Genomic DNA, 11,102 nt, shown 5'->3' with positions numbered 1-11,102 from the left:
AGTGTTTTGTTGGGTGCTCAGGGTGTCTGAGATGTTCTTGCCTTGAGTGCTGCAGGTGTGGGTAGCCTCTGACATGGTTCCCAATGTCTGTTACCTGTTGAGGCCTTGAAAGCAAGGGAACACTTTTTTTTAGTACTAAGTAAATCCTGGTTCTGCAGGCTGATCTGTAATGTGGAGCCCATCTCAAAGCTGAGACCAATTTATATCAGTGTAGGGCCAATTCTAAGTATTTCTAGCATGCTTGAACTTCAAGAGCAGTTGTGAAATTTTGTGTAATTGGAAAGCCATAACTCCATTGCTAGATGGTGTTCAAACCTTCTTGAAAAGCTTAGGAAGAGCAACCAATTCCTGCAGCAATGTTAGAACATTGGCACAGTGTATTCTTGGACAGGACTGTGGCGTGCTCTTCTATTTCGTGATGAAATGTGGCATTTTAGAATGGAGACACTGCTGCAGAAGGAGAAGTTTCCTGATTAACTCTCATCTCTGAACCATACAGTGAGAACCTGATCAAGGCTTGTGGCAGTGCTCAAACGCATAGTTTTGGCATGCGGTAGTTGTATACGCAAATAGTTCCACAATAAAACTACTCTTTTTGAGAGCCCTTTTGCTGTAGGAAGGAAATGATCAGTAAGTCTCAAGACACTAAGAATTGCAGCCAACGACTTCTTAAAGTACTTTTTTCAGTGAAAACTTTCTTAATGCACAGTCTCTTAATTCTTTTAAAATTCTGGTCAAACACTACAAGAAATGTAGAAATTTAACGTGGTTTTGCTATCTTTTTGTGTAACTGAAATATTTACCTGCAGATATGGACAAGTGTTCAGAAATGCAAAGGAGAATGAGGCAAAGTGTCCTCGTGGAGTCTGAGCTAAATAGAATGACATTTGGCATAAACAAGCTATTTCAGGAAAAAGCAATTTTCAGCCTTTTTTAATAACTTCTATTAAACTCATAGATAAAGAAAAAACTTCGTGGTATATAATAACTTAGAGATGGTATCACAAGTGTATTTAATACTTACTGTTGTATTATGAATTTGGAGGACAAATAGTCCTTTGTAATGAGTTTTCACAACATTTAGTGCAGCAAGACAGGACAGGCTTGCAGTGTTAAAGTGAATGAAGGTGAGAGAATTGATTAAAGAAAGAATTACTTGATATTGAGCATATGATCCACGCTTGGTACCACACTTAATCACGTTCATGATTGCGTCCTTACCTGTTTTGTGGACAAATGGGGGCAAACCATTTTCTCTTTGAAAATGGTTGTTGAGCAGGTGATCGTGTTGCATCTAATCTCTGTTAAACTTGTGCACTAATGGGTCTCTGTGCCCACTTTCTAGAAACAAACCAAATGCGTGTTAGTTTTGCATACTGAAAAACAAAGTCCCTAACAAGCTAAGGTCTGAAATGAAATGTAATGCAATTTAGTTAAAGAAACAATCTTTAGAAATGCAGAATTGTCATCTCTGAAGCCAAGGGGAGCATATTGGTTTAATCTCTGCAGAAGGAAGATCAGGCACCTAGTCTTCAGATTTAGAAGGTTAATTTTGCATAACTGTGGCTATGTAGAAATTCAGTGAGAATAAGATAAAGGTTTAAGCTGCCAATTTAAACACAGCAAAAATCCAAAAGATGTCATTCTTACTCTAAGTTATTTACTACTTTTTTAAAATAGCTCAACGCTGTTTGCTTGATGACTGAGAAGGAATGTTCCCACTTAACATCCATGCCCATGTGTACAATTTATCTCTGGATTAATGCTTGGAGGAATAAATCTCATTTGAAACCTTCAGTGTAAATTAAGCTAAAAGTCATGATTCAAAAAGCTTCCTATTTAGCAAATGTTTTGATTCTGAGTCAATGTTGCATAACTAGACATGAGGGGGGAAAAATTATTACCCGTTTCTTCTTTTATTTCATCTCAAACTCTTTTCTCAACAGTGAGTCTTGAGGCGTTGATGTAAAGCCTGAGTAACTGGGCTGCATTGTGCAATCGTAAGGCTGTATGGCTGTAACTGGGGCAGAAGGTAATTGCTTACGCAGCTTCTAGAGAGGTGGTAGGGAAAAGGAAGTCTTTTAAAGACTTCACCAGTCCCTGTGTTACCATGTTCAGAATGGGATAGCAAGAGCAAGGAATATGGCGTTTTCCTTGAATATAAATATATATAAATGAATCACATCCATTTAAAAAAAAAAAAAACAACACAGGTGAGAAGTTTCTTTTCTAAAATCAATTACCTAAGTAATTTTATTAGGCACTTCTGAAAACTGCTTCATCCAGGCACATGCATTTTTATACTTCAAAATGTCCCTTAAGCCTTCCTTGGAAAACTTGGGTTCCTTATTTTTGTCTCCCAAATGCTAGCATCCTGTTTGAAAATGGGATGCAGGTATGATGTGGCAATATCTATAAATTCAAGTTGTGATGCCTATGAGATAATGTTTTCTGCTTCGTTTTTATCGTTCTTTGTATGCTTGTTGTATTCAAATCCAAGTTTTGTAACAGCTGGTGAATTTCTTTTTGTCCTGATGGGACCTTGTGTGTGCAAGTGTGGGTGTATGTCCCAGAGGTCATGCCTTCCAGCTCTGATATTCTTCTACTTAACAGGTTTTGCTTTTGTTACAGTTTGTAACAGAAAATCTGGCAGTCTTAGTCAAATTCATCTGTAGAGGAATTTGAGGTTTGCATGAATGTATTACAAATAGGGAAAAATTGCTCTGGAAAATTGAGGAAAAAATACAAAGGGGGTAAGAAAGGTAGCTTCCAAAGAAACATTTTGACTATAGGAGTGGTGATGGTGGTGTAAAACTTGTCTGAAATCCAGAAATTAATAATTTGGGAGGTGTCATGAGCTTCTTGAGTCCTGTTTCTGGACCTACTGTGATGTGGGATGCAATTTCCCTGCAAAATGGATGCAAGTGACACCCATGCCATAAAACAGATGATGCTGTGGCATTATAAAATAACTTTTAAAAGTTTGGCTGAAGTCTGGATGCTGTCAATATATTAAAATACTTTGGAGTGCAAGTTCGTTTCAAAAAATAATGCAAGCAAAGCCTATTTTTCATCAAAAATCTTTTTTTCCAAAATTTATCTTGCTTATTGCAAATGCTAAGCCTTTTACAAATCACTATAAAAATTCTACATTCTTTATCATGTTTAAGTAGCAGCATTTATCTTTCATTGCATGCTTATTTATTGTACATTAAACTTAAGCTTTTGTTTAATTCACTGATGGCCTAATTTGGTAACTTCTGCTAAGAAATTAACTCTTCTGGGGGAACCATTAAAATAATGCATGCCATGTAGTTTCTCATCATTTCCTAACCACTTCCTTAGCCTGAAATGCAGAGATCGTGTTCTTTTCCTTCTGAAGAAGCTCACAAGGCAATAGCTGAAATGCTCTGTATGCTTTGACCAAACAGAAGTAAGCGCAAATAGGCAGGGGGATCTCTTGTGGCTTGCCCCTGTTTGTAATCCTGCATATCAGTACTCCATAACTGAACATGCTGCTGTCTCCTGGCCAGTAACAAGCAGTCGCACAGTGTTCTCTGTAAGGTGAAGTACAAAATATGAGGAAGTGGGGTTCAACCAGTAAAGAAAGTCTTCAAAATGAAAGTGTAATGAAAGTCTTTGAAAGATTTGAATATCACTGAATATAAATTAATGTTGCTAATCTATGCTAGGTATAACTTTCAGAACAGTGGCAGAAACACAAGAGGATTACTAAAAAAACCAACCTGCTCTATGGGGTGTGTGTTTGATCTGAAAGGTACACCCATTTTTTCCAAGGTGGGCTCAGCTGTGCCTACACTCTTTTCCACCTGTTTCTTTGCTGCAAAGCCTTATAGTGAAGGCCACTTCAGTCCTTGCTGTTCACTCCTGCCCTTCTGAACTCTACCTTTGGATGTCTTTTCCGTGTGTCCTTTGGTGTCATTTCCATCAGCTGGAGCCTGCTAGCCCCTAACCCTATGTGGTGTGGGGATAGAATGAATTCCTTTCTCTCATCGCTGTTCATTGTCAGCTTCAGCTTCTTTAAGATTAAACAACCCTAGTTCACTCATTCTTTCCTCATATATTGTTCTTTCCAGGCCTTGACTATTTTTGCGCTTTCCCCTGATCTTTCTAATTGACCTAAATTGTTATAGTCCGGTATCCACAAATAGTCCTTCCCCTGTGGCACCATTGTGATCAATAGCACAAAGGGACTGTCTTGTGTAACTCATGATTGCAAGCTTCTGGAGCTCCCTGGTTCTTTTCTGTAGATCGCTACTTGTACAGTCCTGTTTGGTGCAGTTCATTCCTCTTGTCCAAGAAAACCCAGTCTCTTCACCTACTGACTTATATCTGTGTGCTTGCTTTTGTTTGTTTAGAGTTCAAATTAACTTTGACCGTCCCAATTTCCAAAATAGCAAGCAGTACCAGAGCCAGTGTAGCCCCTTGCAGAACTCTCCTTTGCTGTACCCTTGTGCCTGACAGTGAGTGACAGCTACTCTCTGGATATGGCTTTCCAACCATTTTCAAAATCCTTACTAAAATCAGGGTATGGTATCTACTGCTTCTCCTCTACCCACTGCCCATACAATCTAAAGCAAATCTTGTCAAATCCATCTAGTTCTCTAGTTCCTTTCTGTTCCAAGATAATGTCTAATATGTATGTGTCAATTGCCAGGTTTCTTCTAGGTATTTCTAATGGCTCAAAGTATGTTGCCAGGTATTGAAGTTAGGCAGGGTGGTATATATTGTGTCCTGTCTATTAAAGCATCTGTTGATATAACACTACAGTCGCAATAGCATGCGTTTCATGTTAGAAAGTATCTAGAAATGTGACGGGTGATTATCTGAATCTTCAGACAATGATAGATGTTTGTGGCAAGCAAGCAGTCTTTACAGCTGCCTCCTATGTACAATTTTATGCGAGGGCCTGAGCTCACTGATGCTAAGAGGAGAGTTCAACTTTCCTCTGAAGCAGCAACTAGCTACAACTTGGCCCAGTGAAGCGCAGTCTACACAATAGTTAAATGTGAGTCAGTAGTAGGAGCCATTTTACAACCTGGTAAGTTTTGCCAATGCTTACTCCAAATTTTTACTTACGCAAATAAATCATCTGATCCAAGACTGTTTAGGGCTTTCTTCCCCTCTAACTCTTAGTTTAGTAAAAATAGTCTAGTATGGTAAGACACAAATTAACAGACAATCCATTTTCCTAATGAATAGCTGTCAGTTTGAAATGAAGGACAAAGTAATAGTGGAGGCAGATCTTAAATATGGTCTTCCATGTTAAATTTAAAAATACTTCTTTATTAGGTTCAAAATATAGATGCCAAATTAACAGCTGAAGCTTATATTGTATACAGACAGTCTGACTGTGGTATGCTTGTCGAAAAGATTTCCATGTGTTTACATAGAGTGAGGTGATAGAGGTGCCTGGAAATATATTACAGAACTATAAAAGGAGGGGAATGTAACAACACTATCTAAATGCTCCTACACTTGGCAAACAGGTATTTTATTGTAGATTAAATTTGCAAGAAATCATATAACTCATATAACACATATAACTCATATAACTCATGTAATTTGGCTTCCGTAATTGAAGTGATTTTAAAAATTGCACCGATACATGAGAAGAACTGGATTCTGTTCAGCTACCAAAAATATTTTATCAAAAAGACTGCTTCACACTAAATTTAAAAACATCAAATCTGGGTAATGTTAAATTCAGGAAAGTTGTTGCTAGCTGTAAACATGTCTGTTAAAAGCTGCCTCGGTAAAATGGCTCAGATCATTTAAGAAAAATGAAACTGATGTAGTCCAAAAAAAACAAGGATATGACAAGCTGTGGGTGAATAGCTAGAGCCAATTCCAGTTCTTGGATATGCTTATGACTTCTGATCATGCACATTAGGAAGCAGAATTTGGGCCAAATAGTAAGTATTTTTTAACTAGAAAATTGGATATAGAGAGGTATGAAAATAACAAAAGAACAGCTGGCAAACACATTCTGTAAGAAATAAATAGAGAATGAAGTTGAAGACAACATGTGAACAAAACCATGAATTCTTGCATTCATTTCTTGAGCCTGTTTTTTAAAGCAAATTTCAGCACAGGAGAAAAAAATCTACCCTTAAACACTTTCAGGAGTGTGATGTCACTGCAATTCAGCTGTATCAGTACAGTTGATTCAAATACAAAGCTTCAAGGATGTGAAGTGCACTGCAAGAATAGGCCTATAGAAGAGGAAGTCCGTAGAAATTGGAAGTGGAAAACAGAAGTCTGAAAGGCAAATGTGTTGTCCAGGTTACTTGTTATAGTGACACACATTTATTGTTTTAAGAACAATAAGGTACAGTAGCACTACACATTTTTATAGATCTTGAGGACAGGATGAAAAAGGTCAGTTGGCTAGCAGTTGTTTATGAAATGGTTTGGACGATGTTGGGAGAGGCCAATTATTCTGACAATAACTAAAACAGAAGAGCCCAGGAGTGAAAAAGGATGAATGTGGAGATACCCTACTTTTGCCAGCCAAAGAGGCTACATAATTCTGCTGTCAGTGGTTATAGAGGAATAAAACATGCTCTTGCTTGTATATAGAACAAGTCCTGTATTTGTAAGTTATCTGTTGATAAGGTCAGTAGTGCCTGATATTTGTTAAAGCCATTCCTCTTCCTATAGGGGTTTAGCCACCCACTGTCCTTGAAGTCAATTCCATCTTGAAAATGGAATACTAGTGAGTGGAGTACTAGTATTTGAGGCATTCCAGTACTGTTTCTTAACCAGGAGGTGGTTTGTGCATCGTGGAGAACGTGTAAAACATTTATTCAGTTTCATGCTGTTGGTAAGCAAAGGGAATGGATGTTTTAAGCATCTTCCTGTTGTATGGGGGGGGGGGGGGGGGGGGGGAAAAAAAAGAAATGCTCATGCTTAGGAACTCTCAGTCAAAGGCCTGAACTTGGGCTCCTCTTGCTGAGCAAAGGCACAAAACAAAACTTGAGTTTTGATAGTTCCCCCCGACAACTCCACCAAACCTGACTTCTGTAGACTCTTTAGATCAACTCAATAGCATTTGCAAAGCCTCTCCTTTGCATTTTTTTCTTACAATCTTTTCAAAGCCATTAAGTTATGTATTTTCTGTACTATTATTTGAAGGTGAGAGATGGTTCTAGTTTTTATTTTTAAAATGCAGCAGTTGGACAACTTTATAGAGAAAGTATATAACCATTAATGGCTGGATCAAAGAAAAAGGAAGGAATTCATATGCACTAAGGATGTTTGTGTTTTTAAATACTGTATGGTAATCTTTTTAATAAGGCACAGACTCTTTAAATATTCTATAATGTGAGGATATATTTGAAGTTAAGGGAAGTTGGCCTGAATAAGTAGTAAAATTCAAATTACTAAAGATTAAAAACAATAGATATATTCCCTTGCTCTTTTTTTGACATTTAAATAATTTTAAGTGGTGTGGATAGTCAAAACTTATGACATATCCTTTAGACCTGGCTGAATCCAGATCAGCTCTACTGGTTTAGGCTTGTTGTCCCTCTGTACTAATGGCTTGCCTTTGACAGCAGCCAGCAGCAGATGATGAAACAAGGGGTATAAGAATAGGGCAAACAAATAATAGTCCTTGCTGTAGACAAATAGTTTTTTGGCAGTCTGTGGTCTTCTTAGACAAGGTGATCATAACTATGCAAAGTACCAGGGAGTGGCTGCACTGCAGATTAACAAAGCAATGCAATGCTGTTTTTCTGTTCATTACTCTTCTTTCACTTCCACTTGCATTCCTGAGTGCTGCTGGGCATGAAGCTGCATATTCCACACAACTATCTACGTAAAATCTAGTGTCGTTTTCATGTAATTAGGCAGTGATGAATTCTAGTGCATTTTAGTTATTTTCCTTTCATATGCAGTTTCACTTGCCATTTTATTGATGGCTTGGTATCTCAAGATCCTTCTGCAATTTTTCACTTATTTTGATACCTGCTCAGTTGCTTCATAGAGTAACTTTTCTCGCTCTTGAATGTTTTTTCTGCTGAGCGTTTATTGTGCAGATTTCCCTGCAGTTCAGTTTCCTTTAGAGCCCTTCTAATGCTCTTTACCTTACTTTCTTACCTTACATTCGCTAGTGGGCTTTGCTATGATCTCTGCGTGCTAGCATTTGCTTCAGCTGAAGTGCAGCACTTAAAGACCCCAAGGCTCTATGGAAGGGTGTTGGCTGTCTGAACCAGGGTACTGAGCAGAGCGTGGAGAGGCAAGCACTGTCAGCAGGTCTTGAAGTTCAGAGCAGGGATGAACTGGAAGGATGGAGATGTGGAGTCCAGTAATGAATTTATTTGTGTAGGACTGGTACTTTATTTGGTACTTTCTATAAGTCACCTGAATGTGAATTTTCATACTTTCAGACAGTATACATTTTAACTTCTCGTTTACAGAACTTAAAACATTGATCACATGTATTTTTGTATGCCTTAGGAACATGAATTATGTTGGCCTTGGATTTTTTTAGCATTTTCACATTCACAGTTGCTCATGCTCACCCTGTTAGTAACCCTTCCTTTGATTTTTTGTTTTAAGGAAAAATCTGTGTGCTTTCTTGATGCTAGTTTTCAAACATTGAAGTCTTTCAAACTCAGATGCAACTTCAAAGAACTGTACAAAGAATAATCACTGCATTTTATCACTCTGTTAAGTATCCAGTGGCAGAATAATACTTCCTCTGCAAGTTCCTGGAATTTGAGATGCTGCTTGCAGAGAGTAAGTGAATTTTTAACAGATGGAGCTCCTTGTTTTTGTCACCTCCATGAAAACTGAAATTGAAGTCAACGCATTTTATAAAGGTATAATTTCTTTAACTTGTCTGTCATCACGTGTACCTGCGTTGTATTAACTAATGTCAATTTTCCATGCTTTCTAGGCACAGCTTAACCAGTTAAACTAATTGGCAAGTAATAAGTGTTAGTGTTTTCTTGTAACTCTTACCTCATTTGGTAGCACAAAAAATAGTGAGTTAGTGACTAATCTTAACATGACTTGTGAAGGTGGAAACTTAGCAGCAGCACCTGGTTTTAATCCTAGACTTCGTAGTGGGGAAAAATTTGTTCCTAGCTATGGCTTTTGGTAAAGGAGGATGCCTTCCTAATGCAGATGTAATTCAATCCCATGTAAACTCAGGAAGAAATGAGCTGAATTTGCAGTTTGAGATTGTGATGGCCCCGTGCTGTCAGGTGGCATGGGACCGCTGCAGTGACAGGGCAGGTTACAGACCACCTTCTGATGTGCATGGTGCAAAGCCACCCTCCCTTCTCTGCTGCTGTCTTCTTGGCTGCTAACACTCAGCCCGAGGTTGTACATTGGTGGCACATATAATTACTTGTCATAATTATTCTTAAATATTGTTATCAATAGCTAAAGCAGTTAAGCATCTAAGAATTTAGTTATGAAGCTGCCTTGAAAACAAGCATATTGTTATACCTAGGGCTCACCTTGACCTCATGAGTAAAGAGTGTAAGCAAATAGCCAGTATCATTTGTGGTTTGATTGCAAATACTTCATGCGTGTTACTTTAAAGGAGGAAGTTGATTTACTTGAATTTGGCCATCGGAATGAATCCAAGCAACAATGTGATCAGCTTTGGTATTTAATAATAAACAGTAGTGTGATTGCCCCAATATCAGCTGAAACCTACCTTATAAGGTTATGTTGATACCAGGGAACTAAATTATTTTCAGTAAGAAAGTTTCAGATCCAGCTTTCCTACGGTTGAGGTCTACATCTGAGCATTCAACTGTAGAGAATGTGGAGAGCATTCTTTTCTCAAGCCCTAAAAGATGAAAATAATCTATCCTACGGTAATAAATGTAGAGAACATGAAGCCATTGGTATTTTTCTTATTCCTTCTTCTCAAGGTCCCAGGGGAAGGCATGCTCTTTACAGAAATAAGTCACTTCAGTTCTGGCAGTTCCCTTCTTGCCTCTCTCCTGAACACTTAAGCTGCTATGAGCCATACTTGGTCCCATAATGAATTCAAAGGTAAAATCAAAGCTTATCAGTCATAATGCTTCCTTTAATGTACTCAGAAACACTTACCTTCCTGCAGTGTAGCCAGCATCCTTACACTTGCTTTATGCTTCTGTGTTTGAGAAAATTGCAATTTATTTAATTTTCATAACATGTGCTTAAACTTTTACTGTTTAAGTAAAAATGTCTGCTTGGCATGCCGGGAAAACCCAAGTGCTCTTTATGTGCATTGTTGAATAACTGCATTATAAACAAATTACCTTTTTTTCTTTTATCAGGTATGTTATGCAGAACTGTTGAATGCTATTTCAGAACAAAGTGAACTATAGCTAACCAGCAATGCTCGCTGCCCTATTGCACAGATTTATTTTTCTTTTGGCTGTATTACTGCAATTTGGCTATCAAACAATCTGTTTAAAAAGTTTGTTCCAGTTCAGCCCATGTTTACGTATGTACAATTGTCAGCACCCAATAGTAACTTAGCAAGTCCAAAGTGAGTGTTAATGCTTAGATGGAAACACTGCCAGTAAATAGAAGAATTAACCTCTGTCATCTAGGTCATTTTTTGAATGTTTTATTTAAAAACAAAAAACTAACACTTTTCAAGCATGGTCTTACAAATCAGTGGTTACTTGTAGTGTTTAATATATACTTTAATAATTAGTTGGTCTAAAAGCTGTTTGTCTTATTGCTGTAAACATAAGTTGCCACTTGGACCACCTAGAATCTACAAGCACATTTGAATTAATTGGGTGCAGCTGAAGGTACAACTTGATCCAGTGGGGTTTTTGCTGGGGCTTTGTGTGCTCTGATTATTTTAACTTTCAAGTTTTGAACTAAATCTTCAGGACGTACATGCTTTACCTACAACAGATTTTTTTACCTACAAACAGATTTACATGACCTGTTTTATTCTGCTTAAGTTAAAGATCTAATATATGATAGAACTAATCAGAGAATTAATTGATAAATGGCCATGTTGAAGATGTGCAATGGAAATGGAAATTTCTTGTGTATACACATGTAGGATACTTGCGTACTGTTCATATTTATAGTTATCCCCCTGCTCTTCT

The sequence above is a fragment of the Anser cygnoides genome, chromosome 9, assembly GCF_040182565.1.
Source record: "Anser cygnoides isolate HZ-2024a breed goose chromosome 9, Taihu_goose_T2T_genome, whole genome shotgun sequence".
Taxonomy (NCBI): Eukaryota; Metazoa; Chordata; class Aves; order Anseriformes; family Anatidae; genus Anser; species Anser cygnoides.
The sequence above is the reverse complement of the archived record's forward strand: the minus strand, read 5'-3'. Positions refer to the sequence as shown.